General features: G+C 46.6%; 1 protein-coding gene across 8 annotated transcripts in view; it reads left to right on the top strand.

Annotated features, from left to right (window-relative positions):
* Nucleotides 1-1,935: 1,935 nt before the first annotated feature.
* Nucleotides 1,936-14,191, top strand: part of CNOT6 (CCR4-NOT transcription complex subunit 6) — a 52,336-nt gene continuing 40,080 nt past the window's right edge. Inside the window, exons 1-3 of one of the 8 annotated variants that reach the window (XM_073355408.1) lie at nt 2,073-2,191; nt 4,521-4,895; nt 9,861-9,977. The gene's annotated coding sequence lies outside the window, so the exon portion shown is untranslated. Of the gene's footprint in view, nt 1,959-2,072; nt 2,192-2,965; nt 3,687-4,515; nt 4,896-9,860; nt 9,978-14,191 lie in introns of those variants that run through there. The other 7 variants (XM_073355406.1, XM_073355409.1, XM_073355411.1 and 4 more) reach the window with 7 other exon arrangements.

The raw sequence follows: 14,191 nt of genomic DNA, 5'->3' as shown, positions 1-14,191 counted from the left end.
TTGGCGTGAGACACTCTCCCGCCAACTCAGCTATCACCGCTTGTAGAGCAGGCTTTATTATGCCGACAGGAGAGCTCTCTCCCATCAGCATAATGCGGCTACCTGAGTGCTCTCACAGCGGCACAGCTGTATCAGTACAGCTGTGTCACTGTAAGCTTATAAGTGTAGACATGGGCTTAGACTGTAAGCTCTTTGGGGCAGTGACAGCCTTTTTGTTCTGTGTTTATACACCACTTAGTACAATGGGGTCCTACTCCATGACTAGGACTCCTAGGCACTACAGTAATACAAACAACATACTGTATGCTATTCTTCCCCATATCTGAATACATATGTCTCTGCTAAACAGTTCCTCCTATTGCTTCCTACACCAACATTTTCAAATAAATTGCTAACGTTATATTTTTAGTTGCAGATAACTTGCTATTGATTTAGCTGGCCTAGAGGCCACCAGTCAAGGATCTAGCAAATGTACATGCATAGAGCAAAAAGACGGTTTTCCTTATGTTTGATTTCTTGGTCATACTTCTTCTCATGCTTGCATAAAAAACTTAAACTTCTTTTAAGGGCTGTCATTACTTTTTGTTAAAATACTTTGTTCCTCATGCTATTTACTTTAATAGTCTTTCTAGCCCTTATATCGTGAGCTTTTTATTTTTTTACAGCCAAATACCATTTCCCTTATTGTATCAGCTTTCTATTGAAAATGTATATCAGAATGCTAAAGCCTATTAACATTTTTGTTATTTTTTTAATCTGCTTTTCTGTCCCTTCTACCAATTATCCCCTCTCTCATGCACAGTACCCTTCAACTTCAATCCCATTCACACCCTCACTCCATCTGCTCCTCCAGCTCCCCAATGATCCTCCATCTTTCTGCATATACCCTAAAGTACTCCTCCAACCCACACTATTTCAAAGTTCTCCTCCAACCTTACACACCCACCAATGCCTCTGTCCCACTGCCTTCAAGGAGCAGTGGGCACTGTCTGGGGTTCTCTGCTAGGTGTTTCCCTCTGGATCAGTGCTTTTGAACCTGTGACCCTCACTCCCATCCCTGTTTTTTCATTTGTTGTCCCCCATAATCTTTTGATGCCTGGATTCAGTGGCTCCTCCCCATAGGCTGGGGGAGGGGGGTAGAGACTATAGGTGTGGGGATCCGCTCACCCCCCAGAGCCTCAATAGGTGTAGTCATCCCTCACCAATATATTCCATTCACCCCACCCATCTCTTCTGCCACCACCCTGCCAGTTTGCTGTTCTGCAACTACTTGTGCCCCCTACCTAATCTTCTTAACTGCCCTGTCAACATGTAATCCCCATGTACCCCCCTAAACTGCCCCCAAACAGATCCCCCTCAATCCACACTACCAGATCCCATTCCCCTCTCCTATCAACCCTCCCCCCAAACCTGATCCAATCCCCCTGGCAGGCACACACCTCCAAACCCCACCTCGAACATCTCGACCCCCCTCCCCAACCTTATCCCTTATCTCTTCACACCCAATTCTCTGCAACCCCCCACATTCAGCCCCCCCCCCACCGACCCGCACCTCCTTTCAGCCCCCCGCCTGACACCGCCAGATTCCCTCCCCAATGCACAGACCCCTGCCTCCAGATCCTCTCCCCCCATAATTCCCCCAGGGCTTGCAGCCCCCCACCCCGCCCAACCCCACCGGCCCGTATCTCTGATCCCCCCCCCCCAGCAGCCCTCCCCTTCGGACCCCACAGGCCCCTCATATCCCCCCACTTCCCTCCCTCGGAATCTGCTGCGGTCCGGCCCGTTTCGCTCTGGGGGAAGCTCCGAGCGCGGCGCAGGCCCTCAGCGGCCTCGCACCACTCGCGGCGGCGGCGGCGGCGGCTGGGCGGGAGGCGGGAGGCGGCGCTCCGGCAGGCCCAGCAACGCCGCGCGACTCGGCGCGAGGCTTCTTTCGCGCAGCCAATGGCGCGTGGTGTGCGGTGAGTGTGGGCGGCCTCAGCGGGCGGAGATGCTGGGGGAGAGGCGGCAGCGGCCTCCCCGCTGCCGCCATGATGCTTGTTTGCTTTCAATGCGTGTGAGGGGAAGGGGGGGGAGGAGGAGGAGGAGGAGGCGGGGGGGAAGCTGCTCTCCCGTCCGGCCCGCGGCAGGAAACAAAGAGCCAGGCAGGCAGCGGAGAGAGGGCGGCGGGGAGACGGGGATGCTGCAGCCACAGGTACGGGGAGGAGCGGGGGGAAGCGACTGCCGCCTCTGTGGGTACCCCGGGGCCTTCCCTCGAGGGGGGCTCTTGTTCTGGGAGTCGGGCAGAGTATTACGCGGGGGGGGGGGATTATTACTCCGGAGAGGGTATTATTGCGCTTGTGGGGGAAGGGAGGGAGAGAGTACTGCTGCTTTGAGGGGGCAAGGGGCGGGTATTACCGCTCCGGGAGAATGGAGGTGGGGAGAAGCATTACCGCTCGCGGGGAGGGGGAGAGAGACGGGCGCCCCTAGGTTGGGGGTAAAAGGGATGGGAGTACCCAGGGTGGGTGCAGTATTGGCCCGGGAGGTGTGGGCAGAGAATGGCTCATTGGTTTGGAGGTGCGCTTGGGTTGGGGGCTATTGTTATGGAAGTTGTGGGGGGTAGTATTGCTCTGAGGGTGGAGTAATATTGCTCTGGGGCAGGGGAGGAGGGGGAGCTATTGGTTTGGGGGAGGGTGGATGGTAGTATTGCTCGGGGGCCTGGGAAGTAGTAGTGTTCTGAGTTGGGGGTGTTACTCCCTTAGAGGAAGTATTAACGCGTTGTGGGTGCTAGCTGGGAAAAATGGGGGAATGTTTTTGCTCTGAGGAGCAGGGGGCTCTATGAATACTCTAAGTGGTGGGGAGTTTTGGCTGGGAAGGGGTATTCCTCTCACAGGGCTGAGTGAGGAGAGGGGAGTCATTGGAGAGGGGAAGAAAGGGTGGGGAAGCATTATTGCTTGAAGCTGGGGGGAGGCTCTCAAGGAGGGGGGCTTGAGTGGGTTGTTGCTATGAGAAACTCTGGTAGGGGCTTATTTTTCAAGAGGAATTAGATGGAAGATTTATCCACAGAATAAGGGAGCTGAGAGGAAAGGGGCCTCCTTACCTCAGTAGCTTATTGTACCCCATATTTATTTGCATTTAGAAAGCAATTTTACTACTTTAGGGTGGATTTGCAGTGAGAGGAAAGAGGGGAGGCTTCTTTCAGAGGCGTTAGGTTTATTATTCTCTTTTCAAAGGCATATATGCATTGAGAAAGCAATTAAGAGGCAGTGACAATGGACTTGAAATTAGTATAATGGCATCTGGAAGTTTTCCTGTGTAATTGAGTTTAAAATAATTAAACATAAAGACAGAGGGAAATGACATCAGTCTGATAATTGTCCATCTACAGTCAGACCACAGTTTTCCATCAGTCTCCCCCCCCCCTGCATTGAGATACTTTAATTCATTTAAGCTGATGTATTCTTTTTGTAAGTCTTGTTTTATGAACAAACAAAACTGGCTTGTAAACAAAATCTGTTTTCTGTTGTGAGAGAAGCTTACACTTGCATTTGCTGCTGATGGTCTAAAACTGAGGCCTAGCTGGCAGGGAGGCCACAGCAACAACTGCTTAGATCTGTCTGAAATAGAAAGGAAAGAGTGTTAGACTGTGATTGACAACCCTGCTGTCCAATTCAATGAGTTGGGAGGGCAGGACTTGCGGTGACATGCAGGTAAGTGGCTGGGCCAGGGAGACTGTGGGACACTCACACATGTAGGGGGTAAACAGGGGAATTTGGATACATATCTCTCAGGATTACTCCAAAGACAAGTTTATGCAATATGCTTACATGAAGAGATGTGTGCATATCTTTAATAATGGAAATTATAATAATATCCAACTGATTAGGTACTAAGCTCTTGAGCAAGCAATTATTTCTGTAATTGGTGGTTTGGGGGGAAGGATTGCTATTACATTTGTCAGACTCTGGGACAAACATGCAGAGAGTAAGCAGCTGTGGACTAGATGCAAGACCTACTTTGTCTACTCTGCGTGTTCTTAAATGTGAAGAATTTTAAGTTGCTATGTGTCCAACTGGCCAGGTTAGCACAACTCTTACAGGGCAACTCCTCATATTTTGCCCCAAATTTAGATTTTAGAAACAAACTTTTACATAACCTGACCAATAATGTCTCTACAAATTAAAAAAAAATTGCTTGTGAAACTGGCTTCATTGTCCCATCCACACTTCATATGGGGGGGAAAAACAGAAAAATGGCTTAAGTTTTCTTTTGATCTAAAATATTAGTGATGTAGAGACAAAAATTGCTTGAATATGACTCTCTAGGATAACATTTGATTTATAACAATTATGGCTCTTCAATTGTCCTTTGTTTAGTTTCAGGGGGTTATTTTATTTATCTGGATTTCACTGTTATGGGTAACAGATACAAAATTAAAAGGATTAAGGAATACTTGTGATAATTGTCTGGTTTTAAGTGTGAAGGTTTGCAAGTGTTGACTGGTAATTTTATTGTATCTTGCATTTTTTTTCATCCTAGAGCAGGTCTCGTAATTGGGAATTTATCAACATTTCCACTGGGGTAATTTTACAGGATTATCTGCCCTGTGTTCTTCCTGCTGGTTCATCTGGACTCTGTGGAGTTTGCTGCTAGCAATGAAGCCTTCTGTGGGGGTTTATTCACGCTATTACTGAAATGGAGCCATTCGCATTTGGATTAACGCTTTATTCACTTTCCACTTGAATCGCTTGGATCAGTCCATTTATAAAAAGGAGACTACTATGCATCTTTTTTGTGTTTGCATATTGAAGTTGAACTCTGGGTGCATCCTTGATGTGTTCAGGCTGTTTACTTTGCTTGAATGTTAGAGGAAGAACTGAAATATAAAGATAGATGAGACTATAATACTGCATGGGCAGGTAACTACTTTTGGTATTTTATATTTTCAGATCTTTTCTTTTTAAAAAAAGAATGTAGTGTCCCCAAGTTTGAAGAAGTCTTGTTAAACTGGGTTCACAGTGGTAAATGTTGGAAATAAAAATATTGAGATCAGGATATTCTAGAAGTGAGCAAGAAGAGAACTATTAGTAAACCTGGTGTATTGTTTATAATGGAGAAAGCTGCTTTGAAAACTAGAAGAAATGCTTCCAAGGTTACAAGATTTACAAAAAATTATGCACCTCACCACAAAAAAGTTTAACATCCTTCTAAGGCTATGTCTACGCTGCACTTTCGTGGGTAAAACTTTTAGCACTCGTGTGTGGAAAAAAAACACATGCCTGACTGTCAAAAGTTTTACAGACCAGAAGTGCCGGTGTGGACAGTGCTTTGTTGGTGGGAGACACTCTCCTGCCAACAAAGCTACCGCCCCTGTTTGGGGTGGTTTTGTTGGCTGGAGAGCTCTCTCCCGCCGTGACTATGCTGCGTGCCTTACAGTAGCAAGACTTTAGCGACACTGCTGTAAGCTGCGCAGTAGACATAGCCTAATACAGTAAGCACTGCTATCACTTTATAAGACACTATCATGTATATAAAATCCCAGCTGCACAACCTTCTACTTCCAAACCCAAGAAGGTAAGGATTTTTGTTCATAGTGCAACATGCATTATTATCATAGTATTGTCATAATGCCTAGGATTCCCAGTCATGGAGCAGAACCCCATTGTTCTAGGTTCTGTAAAAACACAAGCCAAATATAGTCCCTGTCCCCAAAAGATTGCATACTGTTTGCTCTGTTTTTTCTGCCAGCAGAATATTGTAATTTACAAGAACTCTGTTAATCTTGTCATGTAATATTGGTGATACACATGAATCATGGGTAACTTGACATTCCTGGTCCAGACAGCCACACTAATTAAGTGTGGGTTCGCAAAAAGAAAAGGAGTACTTGTGGCACCTTAGAGACTAACCAATTTATTTGAGCATAAGCTTTCGTGAGCTACAGTATGCATCCGATGAAGTGAGCTGTAGCTCACGAAAGGTTATGCTCAAATAAATTGGTTAGTCTCTAAGGTGCCACAAGTACTCCTTTTCTTTTTGCGAATACAGACTAACACGGCTGTTACTCTGAGATAAGTGTGGGTTATGTGTGGATCACATATTTGTGAAGGAAGTCTCCTTTTTTTCTTTTGAGTCTAGGATTGTATACACAATACCCGTTACATAAGTCATTGCTATCCCCATAGATTTCCTTTGCTCCTTGCAATTTTTGTTGTTGTTGTTGACAAATGTTAATACTCAAAGGTAACAATTTGTCATGATGTAGAATCAGTTTGAGAAGAAAATACTTCAAGCCTTAAAACCTGATGAGAATAGCTTTGTAGTTCAGGCAGCAGACTGAGTCCCAAGATCTGGGTTTCATTCATAGTTCTGCCATAGACAGAGGTTATACCTTGCCTGGGTCACATAGTGTTTTTTTTATTTTTAACTTCAGAACAAATTACACACTCCACAAGGGAGCTCTTAGGTTAGATTCAATAATGCTTGTAAAGTCTTTTGACATGGAAGCTGCTATGTAATTTTGAAAGTTTAATAGTAAAGTACACAGAGTAGACTCAAATTGAACCTCTGCAGTGTTTAGTCTAGCCCTACCTGACATAGTGTTATGCATTCTTTCCCGTAATCCAATTTTGGTGCGTTACACTTGGAGGTGTGATCATTTTATAGATCTCATAAGTCATAGCATTTATTGTAAGGTCCCATGTTTTAATTAGGCTATAAAAGTTCACTTATTCTGAAAGTTGGCATGTATTTGTGTACACACACAGTTTCCATGTTAAGTGAATTTCTGCAATTGAGTTAAAGCCTTGAAAATGTATGTAACAAATGCATAGATGGAGGTCGCTTATCAAAAGCTGTTAAGATGCTTTAAGCTTTCAGTTTTTAAGGGATTAATAATTATAACTCCAAAATAGCTTTGATTTTTTAAATTTTTTGCCAACTGCCAGAGAGAGGTCTGCAAGATAGCTTTTTTTTTTTTTTTTAATAAATTACTCAAAGCCCTTTTGTAAAACTGCTGCATAAATGGCTGTCCAAGAGCATGGGATTTGGTGGAGCTGTCAAGAAGGGACCAGGCAGTGGCCAAGAAAGATTTAAAAAATATAATAATAATTGTAAACAGCGGTGAAGAGGCATTGGAGAAGAAATGCTTGCCCTGTTGGAACAGAGCCCATGCTGTAAGAGAGATTAGGAGCTCTGCAGAATAGGTTCCTTCTCTGTCTGTGGAGCTCCTAAGGTTTGTGGGAGAGAGGTTTCCCAACAGGCACCTTAGGAGCTCCACTTGAGAGGAGCTAGGCCAGCATGGCACTTCTGTACATCTTTGTTTTAGCAGCTAGCGAAGTTCCTGACTTGCAGAGTTTCCAAGCTCGGTAAGAGAGAGTTCTGCAGGACAACCGGAACCTTCCTACTTCAAGCTTGCTCCAGTGGGTTTTAACTTCTAACAGCCCTCTTACTGCAGCATCTCAAACTACCTCCCTCCCTCAACTCCTTCCTCTGCTGTCATTAGGGGAAAGAGGGGATTTGACAGCAGACTGCAGCTGGAGGAGTTTATAGAATGTGCTAAGTTAGTCTGAAGTAGGGTTTATGGCATCAGGTTGCTGATGTGGAAGGGGGTTATTTAATGTGCTGCACCATACCTCAATACCAGGACCTTGTTGCATATTATAATTTAGGTTTAATCTGTAGTATATTAAAAGATCTTTTAGTCTTACTGCTTTGGATGCTTTGGGAAAAACGAATGACTTGAGGCGCTAATCCTGCAAGTTGATCTGACTTCCGTGGAACTCTACAAGTGAAAGGATCTGCATAAGCAGATCAGCTTGCAGAATCATGGCTAATACACTACATTTTAAGAATTGACTGGTATTCATGAACAGACTTTATTCCATATGTTTGAGACATCTACAAAGATTGGAAGGCCTGAAGCTAAACCAAAACAAAACTAGGACTGACTGTATATAACATTATCTGCATTGTCTGACAGGGTAAGTGGGTAACCACAGTAGCAGCTCCATAGCTAAGATTAAGACATTGTTCTTGCCCAGCTTTGACCATTAATGGCTATTTAACTGTCGCTAAAAAACTTTTGTTGAAAGTCTTGCAAATGTAGTATTATGCTAGGGAAGGCTATTTTAGGAAAGTTTGAGATTACATTTCGCCCACTCAAACAGGTTGGCTTAAAGACAAATTGTGGCACACGCTTATTCTTATAGAAAACTTGCTCACAGACCTAATTTTTTTTTTTGTGAGTTCATGAAGCCTGCAGTAGTTAAATTTTTTTTTATTCGGTAATTCTGTATGAGAAAAATGTAATCTGTTGGTTACTGTGCAGGAGGGAGAGGTGGCTTGACCTAAGAGAAGGTTCATGTAGACTCAAATTAAGATAGTGCTGCCCGGATTTCTAGTGCTGTAGTTTGGAACATAACAAAATCCATAAATAAGACATCCATAGAGATGTTTAACTGGGTGTGAAACTCAATGCTTAAGGTAAGGAAAGGTAAGTAAAAATAATCACAATATACCATGGTGCTAGCTTCATGGTCTTAGCCTGTTGTGCTGTCAGCTTCAAGCAGTAATACTATGGTTAGAATGTTACCTATTTCATTACCACTAATGCACTTTAATAACATTTAAAGATGACGAACATGGAACATCTAGCATGGCTTATAATGGAAAGTTATGACCAGCCTCAGCAAGGGAAACATGACCCTTTTCACACCAGAGAGGGGGCAGATAAGAGCTAGGCTTGGTTCATGCTGAAAACTTGTATCAGCATATCTGTGTCAGTCAGGGATGTGAAAAAAACCACACCCCTAACCGACATAGCTATGCCAACAAAACCCTCAGTGTAGATGCAGCTATGCCGAGAGAAGACTGCTTTTCTTGACATGTAGCTCGTGTTGTTGTGGGAAGTGGTATTCCTACACTGACAGGAAAAAGTCTTGCAGTCAGCTGTGTCAACATAGCTGTGCCGACATGGTCTCTGGATTGTAGACAGCCATAGAAGCTTGGTGCTCCTAAGTCATGTTTTAAGGTTTTGTGTGGCTTTTCCATGTATCTTAGTTGATAAACCCTGGCTGACTGAAAGGGAAGTCTCACTGTTAACTGGGGAAGGTGGCACAGCATTTGCTCCCTATTTCAAGAAATCATGTTTTCATTGAATTTTGCAATTTGCAACTCAGATGCTATGATACTTTACCTTATAAATGTGTAATCATTTTCTATATTCTTGAGATGTTTGGATAACATTACATATTTAGTTTAAGATATATTGCAAATGCACCAGCTTTTCAGTAATTTTTATAAGGATAATTGGTAAAGTATTTTTTGTACATAAGCTAAATATATATTTACATAAGGTTTTAATGTCGCCCAAGAAGCTGTTCTGGTTCAGTGGCTGTATTATAGGCCTGTATGTAATATTAAACTGAGTATAAGCCACTGATTTAAGAACTGAAATTACAGCAAAGTAGACTTAAGCGTCTTGGTAGGGCCAGCCCAGCAGTCTAGTTGCATTGCACTGTATACTCTTTTGTTGGAATATCCTGAACACGAGAGAGAGCTTGGTCCCACAATTCTTGAAAGTATGGGAAGTGGAGTGGCCCCTCTGTCTCCAGGTAGTTGAGCAGTGGTGTCTAGTTCAGGAAAGAGCATGTTCACCCCAAGTACGGTCATTACAACACAAGGGTTTGAGGGAGGGTTGTGAAAGTTGGGGTATTCCAGGGATTCTCTACCTCGCCTTGCCTTAACCATAGAGAATCAAAAATAATGTAAAGAAGCCTTTTAAACTTCTAGTTTTTGGCTTATATTCTAGAATATTTGTGTGCATTTTGTGGCAGAATAAAAGGATTAGTCTAATGTTGATTTTTTTTTTATCTGTTTTGCAGCTCTCCTAGTGTTCAGCCATAAGTGGTTTCCAATCTGGACTTGACTGGGAGCATTGCAAAGCTGATGACAGGGGGTGCAAAGTCCAGAACAGTGTGAAATTTCCTTACTTTTTTCTGGCAAGTTTTTACCAGTAAATATTTTGTGTACCGGAAGCCTTACTGTAAGCTAACTCTCTAAAGGATTAGATGTGAAAGGGTACAATTTCTTCATTCAGGTGATGCACTGGACAGATCGTTCATGTAGTTGATAGGTGCACATTGGCTACTGAAGAGTCAGTTTGTACATTTACAGAATTCATTGAATGCACAACCATCAAGAGGCATTCTTTTCCATGATCAGATCATACGCAAAACATATATAAAGTATTTGCAAGGTTCATGTTTTCAAGGAATGAGTTAGAAGCTTATTGATTTACTTTGAGGTCTGAACAATCTGTGACCACCCTGATTCATTGCATCAGTATATGGCTGTTTTTCTTAAATAGCAGTTGGTGGCTAGGTAGACAGGATATCAGCCTCTTGACTATTTCTATAATATGAAATGCCGTTGGTTTTAGTGTTAATATATTTAGTATTTGTCTGTGGCAGCTGACGAACATCTAGGCCAGGCGTGGCCAAACTGTGGCTCATGAGCTGTGTGCAGCTCTTTCACAGTAAAGTACAGCTCCCGGATCCCTCCATACCCACCATTCTCCACCTACCAGACTGGGGGCAGAGCTCAGGGCTTCTGCCCTGCGGCAGAATGGTGTGACTAGGGGTTCTGCCAGAGACAAATGCCGCCTGTAAGAGTGCGGGTGGAGGGGGCACAATTTAAAGGTTCGGCCCTCCCAACAGCTTGAGTCACACACCCCAAAGCACGCTCTCTCTCTTTCTCTCAGTGGCCCCTCCCTTCAGCTCACGGGTGTTAGCTCTGCCTGGAGAGGCAGAGGCAAACAGCTTGGAGCTGCAGGGAGGGGTCTCTGCTTTAGCTCCTTGGGGAGAGGCAGCAGCAAAAGCAGATGAAGCCCCAAGGCCAGGCAGGTGCTTCCCATGGGGCTGAAGGTCTGAGACCCTCCTCCCTTCAGGGCTGAAGCCCCAAGCCCCGGGCCCCAGCAGGTGCCTCCTGCAGAGCTGAAGCCCCAAGCTCCGGCAGCTATGCCCCAGCTCTTGAACTTCTGAAGACTGTCATATGCGGCTCAGAGAGTCAGTAAGTTTGGCCACCCCGATATAGGCCTTTATGTAGGTACCTATTTATAACTATTTAGGGAACTGTATTTAGTAAGATGAGCTGCTTTATGGCCAAATTCTGAACTCCTTACTCAGGCAAATTGCCATTGAAGCTATTGGCAATTTAGCTGAGTAATAACTGAGTACCTAATTTTGCCACCCTTAATCCAAAGTTGTATCTTACTCCAAAGGTGATCCCAGTGTAATGCAATGTTAGCAGAGTCAGGCTGTGTGTGACAACCTCAGACTTTGTCCGTTAGTAGGAAGAATTTAGTTTTGTAGATGCATAAAGGCAGTGGTGAGCTGGAGTCCGTTCGCACCAGTTCGTGCGAAGCAGTTTTAGAACTGGTTGTTCACCCGCTTCCCTGCAGGGGGCGATGAGGCTTTAATAGGCTCCGGCAGGGAAGTGATGTAATTCCTCCTCCGGCCGCTGGGGGCGCTGCACTGCGGGAGCCATGTGGGCTGCCGCGCTGGGCATGAGCTGTGTTGCTGCTGCTGCTCCTGCTCCCCCGAGCAGGAGGCCCTGGGGCTCCCGCTGCTGCCTGGTGGGTACCTGGCTGCTCTGCTGGGCCTGGGCTGCATCCTGCTGCTCGGGCTGCTCCGAGCCGCTCTCCCTGCCCACAGCCAACCCCTGTCTCCAGCCACCCCCTCACTCCCTGCCCTGCCCGCGGCCAGCCCCTGTCTCCTGCCGCGCCCCCTGCCCTGCCCGCGGCCAGCCCCTGTCTCCTGCCGCGCCCCCTGCCCTGCCCGCGGCCAGCCCCTGTCTCCTGCCGCGCCCCCTGCCCTGCCCGCGGCCAGCCCCTGTCTCCTGCCGCGCCCCCTGCCCTGCCCGCGGCCAGCCCCTGTCTCCTGCCGCGCCCCCTGCCCTGCCCGCGGCCAGCCCCTGTCTCCTGCCCCTCTCTCCTGCCGCGCCCGCGGCCAGCCCCTGCCCCGCCCGCAGCCCTTGCACCGCATGCAGCCAGCCCCTGTCTCTAGCCAGCCCCTGCCCCTCCTGCAGCCAGCCGCCCCCGCACTCCCTGCCCGCAGCCAGCCCGTCTCCAGCCACCCCCGCACCTCCTGCCCACAGCCAGGCCCTGCCGGCACCCACTGACCTGCCCACAGCCAGGCCCTGTCTCCAGCCACCCCCGCACTCCCTGCCCTGTCCGCACCAGCCCCGCACCCACCACCCTGCCCGCAGCCAGCCCCTGTCTTCAGCCACCCCCGCACCCCCTGCACTGCCCACAGCCAGCCCCTGCTGCACGCACCTCCCTGCCCAAAGCTAGCCAGCCGCGCACCCCATGTCTCCAGCCAACCCCTGTCGCACCCCCCTGCAGCCCTGCCTGAAGCCAGCCAGCCCCACACCCCCTGTCTCCAGCCAGCCCCACACCCCCTTCCCTGCCTGCAGCCAGCCCCTACCTCCAGTCAACCCCTGCCCCGCCTCCAGCCAGCCCCACACCCCCATCTCCAGCCAGCCCCACACCCCCATCTCCAGCCAGCCCTGCACCCCTCTGCCCTACCTGCAGCCAGCCCCTACATCCAGTCAGCCCCTGCCCTGCCTCTAGCCAGCTCCGCACACCCTGCCCTGCCTGCAGTCAGTCCTGCACCCCCTGCCTCCAGCTAGCCCTGCCCCACACCCCTGTCTGCAGCTGGCCCCACGTCCACTAGTGCCTGTACACCTGCTTCAATGAGGGGGGGCAGGGAGCAGCTGGGACCCACACATGTGCACACCCTAGGGTGAGCAGACAGCAAGTGTGAAAAATCAGGACGGGGGTGGGGGGTAATAGGAGCCTATATAAGAAAAAGACCCCCAAATTGGGACTGTCCCTATAAAATCGGGACATCTGGTCACCCTAGCACACCCCAGGGAGTGGCGGGGACCCACACCTGTGAAACGGAGCTCATTTCTAGTTCAGGCCCATCTTTTTAAAAAAGAACTTTAGGCAGGGTTAACACACGCCCGTATTTTCCTGGACATGTCAGGCTTTTTGGTTCTTAAATCACTGTCCAGCGGGAATCCTGTCCTCCCGGGAAAATATGGATGTATGGTAACCCTATTGGTACAAAAAATACATACTGGGGCACATCCCTTAAATCAGAACTTTTTATAGAGAACCAGTTGTTAAGATTTTGGCAGCTCATCACTGCATAAAGGGTACATACAATAAGGGGTCTTGGCATTTAAATGCCAAATATACTGCATGTATACTAACTATGATTAACTTGATTGGATAGGGATAAAGAGTTATTCGGTAGTTAGCCCAAATATAAATAGAATTTGCTTTGAGATAGTCCATATGAAAATCAATAGGCTAAATGATTTCTACTCAGGCCATCTCACTTGACAGTCTAAAGAATAAGAACTGGTATTGCGGTCAGGTTGTGAAATTGTTATTATAATCATCCTTTTCACTCAGCTTTTTCAAATGATTTCCAGCTTTTCATTCTCATGTTTAGTCTCAAATATGCATTTTTTTCTTTTGTTTTTTGAAGTTTCAGAAAAATCTGTTCAGCTGTGTGGATTATTGTAAGAAGAAAATTTTGCACAGTTAAGACTATGAATTTTATGCAGGGACTTGTATCTTCCTATATTTTTCTACAATACCTACTGCAAGGTACTGATCATGACTGGGGGTTCCACAATAAAAATATTAAAATAATCAATACAACTTTAAAATTTCAGGTATTTTTCATATACAACAGCTTTAACTAGCAGCATCATTATATATACCATTGCTGAAAATTAAGACTCATATAGCTACTCTAATCATCCTTGGCTATATCTACACTGCAGTTAGACACCTGTGGCTGGCCCATGCCAGCTGACTCAGACTCGGACTAAGGGTCTGTTTAATCATGGTGTATACGTTCAAGCTCAGGCTGCAGCCCAATCATCAACACTGCAAGTAAACAGCCCTGCGAGTCTGAGTCAGCTGGCATGGGCCACCAGCGTGTTTTTAATTGCAGTGTAGACATAATCTTAAAGCCCTGTTAGTTATTACTCTGAATCCTCTTTACACCAGGTAGGCTGTCCCGGGCAGGCATGTGGTATGCCAGGAGAATACCTCCAGCATAGTAATGTTCTATTCCCAGCTGCAGAGCTGGCTTCTTCAGCTGTGTGCTACTTCTGCAACAGCCCCAGGTGAAGG

This window comes from Lepidochelys kempii, chromosome 8, assembly GCF_965140265.1.
Source record: "Lepidochelys kempii isolate rLepKem1 chromosome 8, rLepKem1.hap2, whole genome shotgun sequence".
In the NCBI taxonomy this organism is placed as follows: Eukaryota; Metazoa; Chordata; order Testudines; family Cheloniidae; genus Lepidochelys; species Lepidochelys kempii.
Note: the sequence above shows the minus strand (reverse complement) of the source record. Positions and strands in the feature narration are given on the sequence as shown.